This window comes from Aegilops tauschii, chromosome 3 (assembly GCF_002575655.3).
Source record: "Aegilops tauschii subsp. strangulata cultivar AL8/78 chromosome 3, Aet v6.0, whole genome shotgun sequence".
Taxonomy (NCBI): Eukaryota; Viridiplantae; Streptophyta; class Magnoliopsida; order Poales; family Poaceae; genus Aegilops; species Aegilops tauschii.
Window position 1 is genome coordinate 359,046,824 of NC_053037.3, and position 19,699 is coordinate 359,066,522.

Here is a 19,699-nt window from a genome sequence, read left to right on the forward strand (position 1 = left end):
CTTGCTGCCCATCCTCATTTCTTGCCCGACCCCCATGGACGACTTCGTAGTCATCTTCATCACCTTGCCACTGATAGCCATCCATGAAACCACGCAAGAGCAGGTGGTCCCGCACCTGCCCGGAATCCGGGTCCGCAATAAGGCTCTTCAGCTTGCATCTTCGACACGGACATCTTATCTCCGTCTCGTTCTTTTCAAGCATCTCGGCCTTCGCGGAGCTCAAAAACCTATTCACGATGCCTTCGGTCATCGTGCGGACCATGGTCGCCTGCGGGGTAGAGCAAAACGATATTTTAGAACCAAGAAAAATTTGGCATGACTTTCCCTAAAAATAGGACCAAAAAGAATGCATAGTGCCAAAATTCTCGCCGAAATGGAAATGAATCAACATTCCGGCAAAATATTGGCAACTATCGCATTTCAAATACCGGTACTTGCAAACACAAACATATATGCAACACCACAAACATATGCAACACCACAAACATACATAGTTCTAGCTAGGGCATAAAAAGTGCATGTGCACGTTGTTGGAGGGAGAACAACATAAAGATAGCTTCCCCCTTACTTACCTATCAAAAAAGGGGGTTTAACCACGTAAGTTGGATGAATTTATGGTGCAAATGAGGTGAGGAGGAGGAGGCATCCGAGACAAGCTTGGAGGAGGGAGGAGAGAATGAAGTGGGGAAAGTGAATGGGTAGGTGTGGCTGTACAAAATATCTGGCTCATCCCAGGTTACTAATGGCGCACCACCACAAAATGCGCCATTAGTAACCCTGGTTACTAATGGCGCACCTTCTGGTAGTGCGCCATTAGTAGTTTTGCACAAAAAAACACTAATGGCGCACCTGGGAGCAGTGCGCCATTACTAGCTTAAACTAGTAATGGCGCACTGCACCTGGTGCGCCATTAGTAGTTTTGCAAAAAAGTAAAAAATAAAAAAATATTGTAGTGGCGCACTATGTTGCTAGTGCGCCATTACTAGTTACAACTAGTAATGGCGCACTGTGTCATGGTACGCCATTAGTATGTCTGGCAAAATAAAAAATAAAAAAATTTGTTACTAATGGCGCACCGTTTGTCTGGTGCGCCATTAGTGTATTTCACACTAATGGCGCACCAGCACATGGTGCGCCACTGCTACATAGCAATGGCGCACCACATGTATGGTGCGCCATTAGTGGCCATTCCATCTATAGCCCTTTTCCTAGTAGTGCTATCGGCTGGGGTTGGGGTTAGATTGGGTGAAGCTGGTTCTCTGTCCATCGCAGTAGGGGTACAATCTGCGAGAGTTTGGGTTATGTGTGGTAGGGCTGGTTCTTGTGCATGTACAACCGGGGTGCTATCTCCACCAAGAGGTAGCACTGTTTTATTTGAAGACCGTGGTTTTAGTCCGCTAGATACTGGCATCACCCGCTCCAATTCAAATGGCTGATAAATAGGAAACATAGTTGACTGTACAGACATTGTATGAGAGACAGATGCGATAGATAGTGTGGAAAAAAGAGGGCATGAAATAGTTGACATGTATATTGTTTAACTAAAACAGATAGCATGACATAATTTCACATATATGATGTCTATCTAAACTGGATAGCATAGCATAACATAATTCAAAGATATGATGAATAACTAAACAGGATCGCATGACATAATTCACCTACATGTTATCTAAGTAATCAGGATCGCATCATTTAATTCACATATGTGATTTATATGATAAACAGAGGGCATTCGATATGATGTCTGAACTAAGAACATGGTGTTGAATATTGTGTATATGATGTCTAAACTATGCAATGGAAGACACCGTATGCATGATATGAGCAGTATAACCGTGCCAAGTTAGAGCATACACCTCAGTGGGGGAATATGACTGGTCATCTGTCTCTGAATCCATCTCTGAGGAGCTATCGGGACCCAACAAGAGATCTGCTTTGACAGGTAGCACTGTCTGCTCCGAAGGCCTTGTTTTCACTCCAGATTTTTCCATCTCCCACCCAAATGGTTGATTCACAGGAAGAGTAGTTTAATGTACAAACATTGTCGACAAATGGAAATGTAATGAAGAAAAGGATGGGCAAGATATCATTCAAATATATGATGCCTGGTTAAACAGGATGGCATTGCACATTTCACATATACTATGGCTGGCTAAAAGACATGAGACTGCATAATTCCCATATATGATATAGAAACTAAACAGGTGGCATTACAGAACATGTCTAAACTAAGCAGATGACATATATGATGTCAAAAGTAGGCACTGCAAGGCAACATATGCATGATATGACTAACACCTTGGGGGTAAATAGGAGTGGTCAGCGGCGTCTGAATCCGCCTCAGAACAGATATCTTCCTCTGGATTACAATCTGGAGAGGGGTGGGGATGGTTTGCCATTGAACCCACCATGGAGCAATGTCTGCATGGCATTGTATTGCCGCGCAAAACTCTTCTCTTTTTCTCTACATGTTCAGCATGACTGTGTACAATATCTGACATGCATACTAAAAAAATATGGTGAGATTATGTAAGGAGAGCATGCAGAAATTTAGAGTGATGGTAACAACTAGTGGATCGACGTTTTTCCATTGAACCAAAATAGCCCTAATGGATCGACGTGAATGTATAGTAATAAGTGATGCAACAAGTGTACAACCTCTTTGCCGTAGCCATGTCGACCTCAGCATCATTGGGTTGGTCGCTGAAGCAGTTGAGGCAGAGATGGCTGTCAGAGGTGTGGAGGAAGACCTGAGAAATCTGTAGACGGCGTCCAGGGCACTGCTCTGTTGTGATGGATCGTTCTTTCGTTGGAGCAGCTCCGGTGAGCCGTAAACGTCAAGGCTGAAGCAGCACAAGACAGACATCGTCAATCTCAAGTGGGATTCTAATAGCATCTCCAATAGATGATATTAAATGGATGTAAAATTAACATCACCAAAAACCACCTGACTACAACAGATGAGGTAAAAACTGTTGACTCTAAACTTAACTGTCGAAACTGAAATTTACTGTGGAATCTGAATGCTACTGTTGAAACTGAACGCAATGGTAGCAGAGAGGCACTTGACATGTAGTTTAGGGAGGGCCTGCAGTTTATCTTCAACCTGCACCCCCCTGAGCCGCCAGCCACCACCGGCCGAACCGCCGGCCCCAGCGCCGCCTCGCCGCCCCGAAACAACTCACCACCGCCGCCCCGGCCAGCCCTCTAGGCCCCCCGGCCCCCCACCCTGAACCCTAAGATAGATAGTGGGGTACCTCTCCGGCGAGCCCCCGTCCCCGCTGCGGGTGGTTCTTCCTTAACTCCAGCGAGCCCCCCAACCCCTGAAAATCGACAGACCCAAAAGTCGATTCAGTCGACTGAAGTGTGGCTTAATCGGAGCAGAGCAGCAGCACGAGCGAGGGGGAGAGCATTAGCAGCAGCTGGGCGAGCGAGAGCCGGAGCAGCAGCAGCAGCGCGAGCGAGCGAGCGAGAGCCGTAGCAGCAACAGTAGATCCGGCTGGTATGGACGCCGCCGCCGAAGGGGCCTCGCACTGGGGGAGAGCCACCGTGGAGATATCGCCCGCGGCGCCGGCTTCAAGGTAGCCGCTCCATGGGGGTGCGGGATGGAGCACCATCGGCGCCGGGAGGTCGAGTTAAGGAGAAGGTGCGATGCGATGACTGTACAACCTCTTTGGTGGCGCCGAGTAGGCCTCGGCTTCGTCTGAGGAGTCGGTGAGGATGCTGCGGTTCCGGTAGAGCAGGTTAAGGCGGCGCTGTGGGGATGGAGCAACCGCGATAGACGAGGCGATTGTCGGAGCAGCTCCTTGGAGGTGGAGGACGGGGCGGCTGAACCGGCGGGACGGCGAGATGGACGACGAATCCTCATCCGGGGAGGTGGACGAGGGACGTCGAGCTGTTGCGGTGGACGACGTCATCGGGGAAGAGGCTCCGGCTGGGCAACGGTGACGTGGCGGACGGAGGAGGGTGGGGTTTCGCGGCAGGAGCGGAGAGGTTATGGCGGCCTGGGATTTCGAATGGCGAAAAGGGAGCGATGGGAGGGGGTGAAGCATGACTTAGGGACGCGCTTGTCCAAAATGTAGGGTGTGTTACAAAAGTACCCCCACCGATTTGAACTAGCGGCCCTTTCGGCTCAGGGTTAGAAGAGGGATTTTGCGTGTCGGAATTTGGCAGCTGGAGGGAGTTTTCGCGCGCGTTGTAATTTCGGGATAGCAAGGCGCGGGTTGTGAAGGCGCCAGTTTTGGGAGCACGATATCTGAATTTTCGGGATATAACATGACGCGGGTTGAATTTTAGGGACAAGCCTAACGTGTAGTAATATTGTACTTGTACGTACCAAATCAATTCGCACTTCCCTCAACCAAAAAGAAAACGAAAAAAATAAAACTATTCACACCACACAAAGAGAGAGTCTTGCCCCGTTTTACTATACAAATGCTATTCAAAGCTACTCCCTCCTTCCATCTATATAGGGCCTAATGCGTTTTTCGATGCTAACTTTGACCAAATATTAGAGCAATGATATATGACATGCAACTTACACAAAGCACACCGTTAAATTCGTCTATGAAAGGTTCTTTCAATGATATAATTTTCACATTGTGCATGTCATGTACTATTAATCTTGTCAATAGTCAAAGGCGGTCTTAAAAATCTCATTACGCCCTATATAGATGGAAGGAGGGAGTATGAGTCCATGTTATGTCCGATTAAATTTTTTCGCTTGCTGTATAATGCATGTAACCTACTCATACCAACATTTTAGTGCATTCCAAATGTCTATACTACCGCTGCAATTCGAACTAAATTTGAATTCGTTTCTCTCTTTCAATAAGAATCTACAATCATGATTGTTGCCAACTTCAACCATCATAGTTTCCTTGCTATCCGCCAGATATAAATCGGACGGCCTATAATGCAGGATGGCAGGCACACCATCATCAACAACTCCGTTTTTATAAGAGTAGAGATAAAATATATTAAATGTAGTATAACATGTTCATAACCACACCATGTGTATCACCGTTATATATATTCACACATGCGTCGGTTTGAAACACTATGATAAATTCTTCAAATATCCGAATTCGCTTTTTATAATGAAGTATATATGATCTCTATTCGTCTTTTACACCCACACAACCCTCTTATCTTTGTAGCTAGCGCTAACTTTCTCTTGTGCATGCACACGCCCGCATCCCTCTCACCCTCCCACAGCATTCTCTAGCTCCATCGCGCAAATTCGTCTTTTCACTTTAGGTCGTTCACCCACGATGTGTGTAGGCCCCCTAGCTCTTCTTTACGGCACACATCGATCGATATGCCTCTCTAGCCAGATGTGCCTAGCACAAACACAAGCTTCCCCTCTTCTCTTGTCACCATCCATGCCTCACTCCCACCACTCTTTTCATCGTTCTCGTACTCGCACACTCCTCCCCCCTCGATATAGTATGCCTCTCGTACCACCTCCTACATGCATCCCTCTCTCTCTATCCTTCTCCTCGTGCCTCATTTGCTTCTAACACACACATGCATGTATACCGATCCATCTCCCAACATATACCTAGATCGACTTTAACTACCCCCCCCCCCATCGATCGACGTACCTCACAAGTTATGTCTCTCCTTTCTCTAACAAAGGGCGATTGATCTTCCTATGTAGTTACCTCTGCTTACCACAGCCACATCGTCCCCCCTCATCATTCGTGCATGCCTCCTGACCCGTCTCTCACACGCACGTGCACAGACAACAAGCAGCCATCTCCTCTCTTATTGATATTGCGGGCGTGCCCTCCGTTTGTCTAGCGAGCCTATCCCACCATTTGTTAGAAGCAACTCCACTACCATCCCCTCCAACACTCTAGCTCTGTCTCTCTCCCAACCTTATTCCTCTCCTGCACATATGCATGGATGTCGATCGATCTCCCTTAATACATTAATTGAGTTTCTGGACTTTTAATGTGCATAATCTAAATATGAATTGCATGCACATGCTCCCGTGCACCAAAGTGGGTTGAAAAATCACATGTGTGTCCTTGGTTGAATTTCTAGGTCCCATGGAAGAAATGAGAATGAAATTCAAACATCTGGGCGTCATGACTCGACCGAGAACATCAAGAAACTTTGATTTTAAATTCATGTAAATCCAAAACTCGCCTGGAAATCATGAAACTTGGCATGGTGTCATGTCATGGCACTAACATGTTGTGGTAAAAAATTGGGCCGATTTGGAAGCTTGTGGTTCTAAGAGGGAACGTGCCACCTTTGAGTGTGAAATGATATATGCTGCCCCCCTTGAGTTTCTTAACAAAGGCAACATAGAACTACATTAGTGCCCTGTTAAATTTTGGAATTATTCCGGGTTCGTTTGTCATTTTTATACATTAATTGAGTTTCTGGTCATTTAATGTGCATAAGTCAAATTTGAACTACAAGCACATGCTCTCGTGCACTAAAGTTTGTTGAAAAATCACATTTGTGTCCTCGGGTGAATTTCTAGGTCCCATGCAAGAAATGAGAATAAAATTAAAACATCTGGGCATCGTGGCTCGGCCGAGAACATTGAGAAACTTGGTTTTAAAATTATTGTAAATCCAAAACACGTCTGAAAATCGTGAAACTTGGCATGGATGTCATGTCATGGTACTACCATGTTGTGGTAAAAAAATTGGCTGAATAGGAACAGATTTTGGTATAAGCTTCTTGCAAACTGAAGCTTCTCTCAAGAAGGCTCGTGGTTCTAAGAGGGAACGTGCCACCTTTGAGTGCGAAACGATATACGTTGTCCCCCTTGAGTTTATTTACAAAGGCAACATAGAACTACATGAGTGCCCTGTTAAATTTTGGAATTATTCCGGCTTCGTTTGGCCTTATTTACACATTAATTGAGTTTTTGGTCATTTAATGTGCATAATTCAAATTTGAACTACAAGCACATGCTCCCGTGCACCAAAGTTGGTTGAAAAATCACATTTGTGTCCTCGGGTGAATTTCTACTCCCTCCTTCCATCTATATAGGTCCTAAGGCGTTTTTCGAGGCTAACTTTGACCAAACGTTAGAGCAATAATATATGACATGCAACTTACACAAAGCATACCTTCAAATTTGTATGTCAAAGGAGCTTCCAATAATATAATTTTCATAGTATACATCTCATGTGCTATTAATCTTGTCAATAGTCAAAGGTTGTCTTGAAAAACACATTAGGCCCTATATAGATGGAAGGAGGGAGTAGGTCCCATGCAAAAAATGAGAATAAAATTCAAACATCTGGGCATCGTGGCCCGGTTGAGAACATTGAGAAACTTGGTTTTAAAATCATGAAACTTGGCATGGTGTCATGTGATGGTAGTACCATGCCATGGTAAAAAAAATTGGCCGAATAGGAACAAATTTTGGTATAAGCTTCTTGCAACTCGGAGCTTCTCTCAAGAAGGTTCGTGGTTCTAGGAGGGAACGTGTCACCTTTATGTGCATAATTCAAATTTGAAATACAAGCACATGTTCCAGTGCACCAAAGTTGGTTGAAAAATCACATGTGTGTCCTCGGGTAAATTTCTAGGTTCCATGCAAGAAATGGGAATGAAATTCAAAATTCTGGGCGTCGTGGCTGGGTTGGAAACATTGAGAAACTTAGTTTTTTAATTCCTGTAAATCCAAAACACGCATGAAAATAATGAAACTTGGCTTGGTGCAATGACATGGCACCAACATGTTGTGGTAAATTTGCAGTCCGATTTGGGAAGGCGCACACATTAACAATCAACAAAGTCATTTTGGAACAAGTGCTGTCACGTTACAATCGGAAACACAAGTATTATTGAAACCGTGGGCGTTCTACTTACTAGTACCATTTACGTGCCGCCATGTGTCCCCATTTTTTATTAGCTAGGAGGCGCCGTGCAGGGTAGCTATTTGAGTACGAGAGGCGTGCGATCAGACCCCTGCGTGTGCTTATCGGGGGAGAGCCCTTTGACCTCCATCTGCCCGTCCACCTCTCTCCCAACGTCTCCATTAATGGCACCCGAGCCTCTGTTTAATGGCGTGGCTATGTCTCACTCGACTGAGATTTAAGAGAGAAAAAAGAAAATCTGAAAACACGGATCTTGATGTAAGATCCGACAGACCTATATAGCATCTACTGCGACTTATAGCAAGACTGATGAATATATATGGATGCGGCAGTCCGCGCAGGCCAGGTGCCCTCCCTTGCACTGCAGAAATCAATCGAACAATACATCAATCAAGAAACATGCACCTTGCTCAATCGGCCGAACGGACGAGGTGTATTCGAACCTCATACACTGGAGGCATCAAGGGGCGGAGGCACAAGGGGCAGTGGAGCACGGTGAGGTCCATCGAGACCTTAGAGAGCTCCATCGTCGGGTCCTGTTCGGTCTGCATGATCTCGCCCTCCTCGTGCACAACCATCTCTCGACTTGGGCCGGGGTATTACAAAGCTTTACCGTCACATATTTTATATTACTTCAAGGTGCATTAAATCAACACATGCAAGTATCAAAAGGAGAATCACGGCATGCATGCATGCGTTGTAATTAATGCATCGGTAAACGCAAATTATTGAAATATATCGAGTGCAGTGCTTTGATGTGTCGCGTCAACTCGTACATCAACGAGAAGTTTGATTATCCTCTCCCTCGCGGACTTAACTGCACCTGCCTTTGGCTGTAGGACAGGTTGGCCACACACCTGTCGGGCCTACCTGTCATACACGCAAAGGCAGGAGCGTCCCTCCCTCGCCCATGAGCGTGGTGGCTGGCAAGACTAGGAGAAGCTTTCGCTACACGCTCTCCCTCCCGCACGCGGTGGACATGCAGCAGTTCAATCGGTGTCAGATGGCCAGAAGCGTACTGTAGTACTCCTCCAGTGCAGTAGTACTCCATCATTGTTCGACTTCCCGAAGAGGCGAAGAGCCAAGCGTAGCCCGGACGCTCGTGTGGCAGTTTCATGTGTAGAGTAGTCTAGGATAGCGTGTACCGTGCCTGTAAGCTTAAAATCATTGGGATCGGCTCCATGCTATGTGGCAGTCTCGAAGTTTTTTTAAAAAAAAATAGTCTTCTGGCCCTACCTGACACCCTGGTGATTGTAGTTTGCACGCTCATCTAGTCAAGACAGGAATATATATTTTAGTTTGTTTTTTTCGAAAAGGGGGGGCTCCCTGGCCTCTGCATCAGAACGATGCATACGGCCACATATATATTTTAATTTGTGGTGGGTAAATGTTAGAGGTTGCAGCATATATATTGTACACTGCGGGTCTTTCAGCCAAGTTTAGAGGCAAGCATGTGGGGCCAGTGCTATGATGTGTCGCATCAACTCGTACAATGAGGAGAAGCTTGATTTTACAACACGCCTTCTCCCTCACCCATGCGCGCGGTTGCTCGCAAACGAGGACAGGCTTTTGCTTAGTAGTACTTCTACAACAAGCTATCCATCCCGCTCGCGGTGAACGGACATGCAGCAGTGGATTCGACACTGTAGAAGCAGTAGTAGTAACATCATTGTTCGTCTTCTCGAAGAGGCGAAGAGCCAAGCGCAAACCGAACGTTGCAGTTGCGAACATTGGAGCACGCATATAGCCAGGCTCTTGCATGCGACAAAATTGCTATGTGAGCCCACTATTGTACTAGTACATACAACTACTTGCTAGTATAGCCCTGTAAACCAGAAAGGAGTATTTGCCCTTCTAGAGATTTCAACAAGTGACTAGACTACACCGAGACGGAGTACATATGGAGCAAAATGAGTGAATCTGCACCGTAAATAAATACGTACTAGTTCTATCGTTTTCCTCTCTGAGGTGCACAATATTGAGTATACTGACTAGTCTCTTTTTGACACGCATTTACGTTTTTTTACACAGTACAGACGCAAGCGCTCATATACACGTGCATACACTCACCCCTATGAACGCACCCACGCACGTCACTATCATCTTGAAATTTACGAAGTCACCATAGGCACCTCGTCGTCGACGGGTCCATAGGTGCTTGAATGCCAAGGAGGGAGAGGGTAGCGGTTCCGGAGACGTTGAATGGTCAATGATGCATCCTCAATTACATGCAGAGAGAATTAATTGGAGAAGCAGAATAGAGCCAGCACGATGTGAATGCAACAGAGTTTGGACTCTCATATAATAAAGGCGCCCCACCACTCCAATCCATCTACTCCCAAGTCTCTGCGCAACACTGCTCACTCCAATCCAAGATCAAGTGACCAGAAGCCACAAGCACCTATGGAGGCGATGGACGCGAGCGGCAGTCGGCTGTGCCAAATCATCCAAGGCGCCGGCCTGCGGCCCCGCACCGCACAGCATTTTCAGACGGTGCTGGCGACCGCAGGCATCGTAGCCCTCGCCGACACCGGCTTCGCCTCTCGCATGGACGACATGATGGTCAACTCCATCCGCAAGTTCACCGCCGTCAAGAAGCACGCGGACGACCTTGCCGTACTGCTCCAGCCCGCGCGCCCAGGCTCCTCATTGCCTGCCACCCTCATCGGCCTCCATGGTGACGAACTCTTTCAAGGCCTGGTGGCCCTACAGGTGCCGGAGGTCGCGACGAAGAATGTGCACCTCGAGGCCACGCTCGCCGCGCAGCGCCTCGCCATGCAAGAAACTGTCGACCTGCACATCCACGTCTACGTCTCGACGGTGTAGAGTGCCCTGAGGTTGAGCACACAGATGATCTACGTACGTTCAAATACGATCAACCGTGCGACAGCAGTTCCAAATCGAGAGGGAAAGGCGAAGAGTCGGTGGACGGTTGCCAGTTTGCCACGGTACACGAAGAGGCGCCCCGGCCTACACGTCCTTTCGGAAATTGTACAAAAGGACTCGCCGTCTTCTTACTGCACCTGCCTTTGGGTGTATGACACGTGGGTCCAACGGGTGGCTGGCCAACCTGTCATACAGCCAAAGGCAGGTGCAGTAGAGGGGCGAGGAGTAGATGGCCAACACGCACGTGAATTGAACGCAGTCTGCACTTCTCATATAAAGGCTCCTGCCAGTCCAATCTATGAAATCCTACGCACCTACGCACCTAAGGGCAAGAGTGATCACTCCAATCGCAAGATCAGTTGACTAGAAGCTAGACCCATGGAGGCGATGAGCGCGAGCATCAGCCGGCTGTGCCAGATGGTGCACGATGCCGGCCTGCATCCTGGCACCAAGGAATGTCACCAGGTAGTGCTTCAGGCCGCCAGGGCGAGGGGCCGCTTGGACGATAGCTTCGTCTCCTTGTTCGATGAGGTCCTTGTCGGCTTCCTCGACAAGTTCACCGTCGTCAAGAAGCTCGCGGATGACCTTGACGTATGCCTCCAGCCCACGCGCCCAGGCTCTGCGATGCCTGCCACCCTCAACAACCTCCATGGTGACAACCTCTTCGACGCACTGGTGGCCCTGCGACTGCCCGCCGTCGTGCTCGCCGCGCAGCGCCTGGCGCAGCAAGACACCATCGACATAATCACCCACGTCTACGCGCAAATCGTCCACAAGGACTACTACATGCAAGAGGAGGACGATAGGACGCTGGCCTTCTTGGACCGCAGGGCAACCTTGGACGGCATTGTTTAGAAGCACGTTGAGCTTGCCGCCAACGCCGCTGCTCCTCACACGTCGGTTGGTGACCCGGTGCACTAGGGCGTGAGGATGTCGTTGATGGATCCGTATGTATCTTTATCTTTCCGTCAAATCCATGTAGTAGTATATGGTACTACTAGTAATTATCTTACCTTTTGCATCAACTTCATAATTTTCCTACGTACTCCATGCATCAACCGTGCCAGAACCAAACTTCTCATTACTCTAGGGAAAATCGTTATTTCTATCTATCGGTCGCCCCATGGAGCAGAACCAAATTTTACAAGTTACAAGTTCAAAAGGAAAAGCCTGCCGTGTTCGCATCGCATCCCCACACGGTTTGTCCGGCACGCCGCTCAAGGGGGAATGCGTGCTGTGTTGCATTTTCACTTAAAAGTGGGACCGCAGTTGAGCAAACCGACTATCGGCAAACCGGAACCGGCTCCTCTACCGTCCAGTGAGCACGGTAGGGATGCTACAGGAGCCTGCCTTTGGGCATCTATCAGCTGTCAGATGTAGTATAAACAGCTCAGATCACTTTGCTATAGTACATAAACAGTGCGCATGCTACAGGACGAGAATAGTGCATCCCACTAGTGCGGGAAAACAGTATTCGGTTACAGTGCACACTGCCGTGCCTTCTGTTTTTACCCTGCCTGGGACACTGTAGCATCCCTGCCATGCCCACTGCACGGCAGAGGAGCCGGTTCCCGGCAAACCCCCACCCCGCCCACCGCGCGATGGCTGAGAAAACAGGAGGGACAAGAGATGGCTGTAGCTAGCACGGACTCCAAGAAAATTGGTGTCGGATGGGACTCGTGTGGGTGGCATGTGCCGTACTGCTAGACATGAATGCTAGTTATGGCCCATACCACCCCACTATATCGAGGTGCTGGTTACTCCACTATATCGGGTACGTAGAACAAATTTCCTGGAGTCTGTGCTCGGCCCTCCTCTATCTCTCTTCTCAGCCAGCCAGCAGACGCGTGGAGCCCATCGTCTGTTTGCTCATATGCGGTCCCACATGTCAGTGAAAACGCAAGAGGACCCACTGAACCTGCACATCTTTCACCTCGACGTGCTGGTGATGAAAAACAAATCCAATAAAGATCTTCGGTGGCCGCTTTTGGAGTTACTCAAGAGTAGTAAGATTCTATTTATAGTTTAACCCAAGATGCACATCACGTGGCTTCACCTACCACTCTATTTTCTTGCATGACACGACCTGGATGCTGGATGTCCCACGTGTCGGCAAAAGGAGGAAGAACTCGACCAAATCTTCGGTTGTGCTCTCGAATTAGACTAGTTGTTCTAACTTAAAATTTTATTGTGTAGAATGGATGCAAGTTTTGGTATTGGGAAGAAGAGTACAATGATATATTGATAGAGCACAATTTAGTAGATGTTCTAGCACTTTTAGCTAGCATAGAGGCTAGAGATGAGACTAGTGCACTTGTTGATAGAATAGAGGCTAGACACGTCTACTTCTTTACACTCGAAGAAGAAAGAAGCACGCAAGATCGAGCCTCCGCAGATCAACAATGAATGCATCGAGAAGGCACTAATCCAACTTACAAGAGCAGTTATGGAAGTTGGATATCTTCTAAAATGTATTCTTGTGGTTCTTGTTTTCTTTGGTCTTGCTTTTCTAGTCAAAATTTTGGTGATGTATTTCCATGTACCAAAAAATCAATGATGAAAAAAAGATATGTGAATAGTGCACGTACTCAATGACAAAGCACGGGATGGTAGCCATGAACATGGTCGGCCCTTTTTGAAGAGAGTACTAATAAATAACTTTGATGTGTCCCGTCAACTCACAGAACGACGAGAAGCTTGCTTACTACGCCTTCTCCCTCGCCAACGTGTGCGCGGTGGCTCGCAGCACGAGGAGAAACTTTCGGTTACAAGCGGTGGACGTGCAGCAGTTCATTTGGTGTTAGATTGCCAGAAGTACTACTGTAGTACCATCATTATTGTTCGACTTCTGGAAGAGGAGAAGAGCCAAGCGCAAGGTCACCTACTAACCTAGTACAGTACTACTATAGCCAAAGCTGGTCCACCTTTTTAGAGCATGGTTAATAAATATAGGCGGCTCTTGCAGCGGCACATCATTTAGAGCAAGTACTCTCTTCGTAGGAACAAAGGAAGTGAAACAAAAGTTGGAGTGGATGCTAGATTGCCAATTAAAAGATGATTACATAGGAAAAAAATCCTATAGCATTCTATCCTATGAATCAAACGACCAATGTAGGAAAATTATGAGGGGGGTCTCTCCAACAGTGTTCCTGGGCTCGCACCTAACATCACGGTGGTCGAACTTGGAGTCATTCATCTGGTACACGTGGCATCTCAGATCTGGACACAAGGTGACGGGACCTCTCACTTCCTCCGCCATTTGAAGCGGCACGCCGGTGGAGGGCTAGCATACTCCAATATTAGGTTGTCTCTATGTGATGTGGCAACTTCATATACTAACCGGATGCTGGCTATACTACTACGGTACTCACACTCCAAGAAGTGACTCGAAAACCATTCATAAATTGAGTCTATGACATGCATTCGCAACTGAAATGTAGCATTCATTAAATACAACAAGTCATCAACACACAACGACAACGAGGATACATGTTGGATTATAGATTATTTCCAACAAAACATTCTAGCAAATACTAAAGTTTTCATCACACAACAAATAACAAGCAATGAAATGAACTTCAACTCAACCAATCCTCGGCGTTGGAAACACTTGCTTTGAACCATAGATGCTCTGGGAGGGGCCAGCTATTGTCAATATCGAGAGCAACGCGGGACTGATCATCCAGGCTGAAGCGGCATATATTAGGACTAGGGTAGGGAACCACCGAAATGTCCGAGGTATAGATACAGTTGCTTCTCATAAATGGTAGTAACGTTGTGTCAACAGCAGCTGGATCGCCTTTAACCATCATTGGATAGTTTGGTCCAAGGAAGAGCGAGTTTTCTCCAAGACTATCAATATTGTACCAGGGAGAAGGTGTTGATGCTAGCACACTAGTATCCATCCCGAATACCCTGCAACGGGCGTTGGAATAGGTCTGGAGAGGGCGACCATGGGAGACAATACGTGCTCCCTCAGTAGTAACAATCTCAGTGCACTGTATACAGACAAGAAGAGGTGATCCATCGGAATTAGTTGCCAGGCGCCACTGAGTATATAAGTTCTGCTCCTCCTCATGCTCGTGATCATCACCATCGTCATCTCCCCCTTGCTTATAAATTTTTTCAAGTATAGGTGGTGGAATGTTCACAGGACCTTGGAAACACAAGAAGAAGGTTAATTAGTAAAGGGAAACTTGCTAACCCGCATGCATGTGGATGAAACAATTATAATTATGGTGGAAGACAAACGTACCGAAACTATGAGGATCCCATGCAAAAACAGTGCCACGAGTGGTGGCAGCAAACACAAGATCCTCATATTCAATTGCATCACAGTACACATCCGTGTACAGAAATTGATTTTTGAGCAATATCCATCTAGTCGAACCATGAAGGACGGCAACAAGCTTGTCGACGATAGCAACAACTTGATAGTTCTTGTAATTCCAAGAGCGGTTGGGAACTCGACAAATTGCTATCTTCAGTAGACGACAGTCACCATGATCGTATTTGAACGTACGTAGATCATCTATGTGCTCAACCTCAGGGCACTCGGAGATTTTTGGAAGTGGAATCCGCTGACGAGTGTACACATTCACAAGTTCCCAGTCGCAATTGTACCCAATATAAAGAACCCAATCTCCATTTGTGCCTGCCCAGGACTTACCCTTAAGTGATGGCATCTTGACATCACACGTATCATTATCAAGCGGCATCAACTTGCACAAGGCGAGGCCTCCGTCGTCCGCGCCCATGCGAACAGGCTTATAGAGAAGAAGATAAGGGAGATCAAACTGCTCCAGGACCCTTGGGTTCCTTGTAATGATGTTATTAGTTGAGTCGAGAATGGGCTTGAACGAACCTGCCATGCTAGCCGAGGTGATGACGTCGCACCGATCAATGAGTTCCCCCACCACGTCATCTTTCAGATCGGGGCAAGAATAACGGGGTCGTTTCCGGCTTGTTCCCTCCATGGAGAAGACGATCGAACAATGGTAGAAGGAAGGGTGAAGGCAAATGGAGGAGGGAGGAAGAGCGTGCGACGGCAGTTCCAAATCGAGAGGGAAAGGCGAAGAGTCGGTGGACGGTTGCCAGTTTGCCACGGTACACAAAGAGGCGCCCCGGCCTACACGTCCTTTCGGAAATTGTACAAAAGGACTCGCCGTCATCTCACTGACATGTTGGAACGGGACCACATGTCAACGAAACATCGTGTGTAATTTCTCGTGCAAAATGCGATCTGGCCGCGTTGGCCCGAGGTGTCGCATTATTTCTCGACTTCATTTTTTTAATGGCGTGCCATTCAGTTTTGAAGCACGACTAACTAGTACTGTTTGCAGAGAAAATATAAACTACTCTACCACTACTCCACCTCTAGTACTAGTAGTATAAAAAAGATATATAGGCTGGAGCTTCAGAGCTTTCTTGCTAAGGGCTGCCCACTTGCTTCTCACACTATCACCCTCTCTCCAGATCTAAAAAAGATGGCCTCTCTCTCCCTCCTCACCGGTGGTCACAGATCCGCCGGGGAAGAAAAGGATGTGCAGTGTTGACGCACTCGTCGTCGGCGAGTGAGGTCACGCACTGACGACAAGGCCGTCCTCTCAGACCTAGCGCCCGCCAACCCTCAGGTATGCTACCTCTTTTTGAACCATACCCTTGTTCTATTGCCCCATCTGCCATGTCGCTGCATGTGGATCTTTTTCCACTCCACCATCTTCCCAATTTGCTATCCTCTGCTCTGCTGGTCACGCGGACGAAAACCTTAATTTCACTACTAAAGGAAACCCAACTTCATGCAGACTAATCCATGTCTGGGTTGAATAAGGAAAGGAAGGGAGACTGTACTGTCCAAGAGAGTAGGCATCGAACCCGCATCTAGGTTGAGAAGGGGAAAATCAGTAGCTAAGGAACGAGTCTTGTGTCTCTTGGTTGAAGAAGGGTAGAAAGGCATGACAACGCAATAGAGCATGACCAGGTTGATCGGTTTGTTGTCCTCACATAGGAAAAAGGTGGCTAAACATAACAAAAATGGGACATAATCCACATATGCTGCCTGGATATTTGTTGCTCTGGGCAACCATACCTCCCTCACCACTCTATGCGTCCGTGGAGGTACATCGTACTGGTGCGCCCACTGTCCGAATGGGCCTCGCATGCTCTTAGTCTAACTTTTTTGCTGTTAGTATAACGCCAGCAGTCAAGTCAAGCAATGCTACTGCTAAAGTGATGCCACATTTAACTAATGTCGCACTCAGTCTAATGCCACCGATAAATTTAAGCAATGTCATTTAATGTCACTGGATTATTTCAGGGTTAGCTGTTGATTGTGGATGTATTAAAGATTTTTCAACTAAGGCATTCTAATGATGATGCACAGCCAGTATACCAACGATGAAACTTGTTACTACCTTCAGATTTTTGCACTGTTAATGCTTATAGATTACATACCTCACTTTCATGAGATAAGTTAATTTTTTTGTACAGTGCCACCAAAATGCCAAGGCACTGATGTCATTTTATTTTGGTTAAACTGCACAAAAAATTATGAAGATAAGAGGAAAGGTTAAGAGTGGCACCTCCTCCTCCGTCTGTTCTCTTGATTTGTTCGATCAAGTTTTTATGTTTGATCGATTATCAAGGTTGGGATAGCAATTTTCTGGCCAACACTAGGTGCTTCATTGCTTTGGTCTGATTATGCAGTGGGCATCATTTTGCCTAAGTTAAAGTTTGTATTCCGAAAATAGTCTCGCCATGTGATCAAGAGAAGACCAAATCATATTGCAGTGGATGTTCCTCCATCATGTGTGGTTCATTCCCATGGTTCCAGCTGTTGGTGAAACCACTTACGTTTGCAAGAGGAATTGTAGACTTCACAAACAAATGTGTCATTCAGTCTGTACTGAATGTTGGCCAAGAGAAGCATCCATGTTAGTAGGAAGAACATATGTTTTTTCTAGATCTTTGCTTTTGGAGCTACATATTTTTATATGATCTGTGAATCATTGAGATGCATTAACATGTTGATCTTATGTATGGGAATCGTACTAGTTGGTTTACGTTGTGGCTGATCTTTGCTTTTGGAGCTACATATTTGTATATGATCTGTGAATCATTGAGATGCATTAACAGTTCCTTATATCTGTTCGCTCAGTGTTTACAAGTTACCGATCGATCACTAGCTAGCCTACTAATGCGCTCCTGGCTGTTTTAGTTGCGACGCAAGATCCGAAGTGGCAGTTTTTTGAATAGAAATGCCTACCTCTGAAGAAACTGACAAGCTGCTCTGAAGAAAATGCCATGCGAATCTGAAGAAACTGCTAGCAAAAACGTTCGCAAATGCCCTTATCTCCCAGCTAAAGTTCGTCAATTAATGCCCTCGGCTGTGACTCGTTGCATGCTGCTCTGCGTACTGGCTGCGAGCGATTTTGAGTGCCCGCATGCAGCCGGCCGTAATTAAGGCAGCTAACTGATGCGAAAAAGATGCGCTTTAATTGTTGCGGGCCTTTTAAATCCGTGGAATCATTATTGACAAGGAGGGAGATGATTCGAGTGCACTCGTTTGACCGTAAGGCCGGCGTGCGACCCAGCACGGACGGGACGGGACGGCACAGTCAGAATTTCAGTTTCCCTAGTTTTCCACGGCAAGCTGGCACACTAAGCCATGCCTGCTTCATAATGCATTGAATTCCGATGACCGTCGCGCTACCTTCCGCTTATAAGTACTGTTTCTCGGCCTTCTATGGTGGCACCGTGACCCAACTCGCCCTATCCTCATAAGCCCCCACCGGCCCGACATTGCTCGCCACTTATCCTTGCTCTCGCCACGTCTGCCATGCCCCCGCCCGTCCGCGATAGGCGTGGCCGGAGGCGGTCACCGCCGGAACTAGTGTTCCGTTTTTCACCAGAAGGCAGATAGAGGGAGGAGGTATTCTATCGGTCTTTAGATGGCAATGCGGAGATCGAGGACTTGTTGGAGCGCGCCCGCCTGGCGGAGGAGCAGGAGTTGTTGGAGCGCGACCGCTTGGCGGATGAGCAGCGTATCGCCGATTTGCGCCTCCATGGGGACATGGAGCAGCAGCGCACCGACGCTCTGAGTCGCGAGCAGAGCGCCCGCACGTGGGCCGACTACATGGAGGCCGGCGCCCGGCAAATAGCCCTGGAGGCTGTCGGGCACGCATGCGTTCGCGACGCCGATTTTTACTACCAGCTCGTCAAGTGGGTTTCCCGCTTAGAAGCCGAAGCTTCGGTGGACCACGCCGGCATGGAAAGGGCCAACACGCGCGAGCAACGCGCCCAATCGCACCTCTGGCAAGTCCGAGGCGAGGCGGAGGACGCCGGTGCCGGCGTTTAGCATGTACCGCAAATGGCGGGCGGCATCGTCTAGTTAGCTAAGAGTAAGTTAGTACTTGTACGCTACTAGAGTATTAGTGGAAGTAGATAGTTAACTTGGCTATGATGGTTGTCAACGTGGAAGTTCAGTACTCTATATGTCGATCAGACCTGTTACTTTGCTCTGAATGTTGAACTTTCCGTTTGAACATATGGAATGGGCTGTTATTTTTTTAAATGGGTTGTATTTGTCCTCCACGGGTTTAGAGGCTGACTTGTGGGCCTACCAAGTTGACGCGTACACAACCAGGAGATGATTGTACGTGGAGAGGATGACAGCAGGGACCCGCCAAGGTCATGGCAGTACACAAGCAAAGTGCCTCCTTATTTCAATCCAATAAAAAATGGCTCCTCGTAATGGATTTCTGACATCTGGGTCCCATGCCATTGTCAACGTAGTCAATAAACGAGAGAGTTGCACAACGAGCGGCTGACATCAGGGACCCAGCAGCTTGCCTAGTTATTTTTGTTTTGGGTTAATTTGATAAATGCCACTCCAAATCTGGTGTTTCTAAGAAATGCCATTGCAATTTCCAAACTTTGAAAAATGCCATTTCATGCCA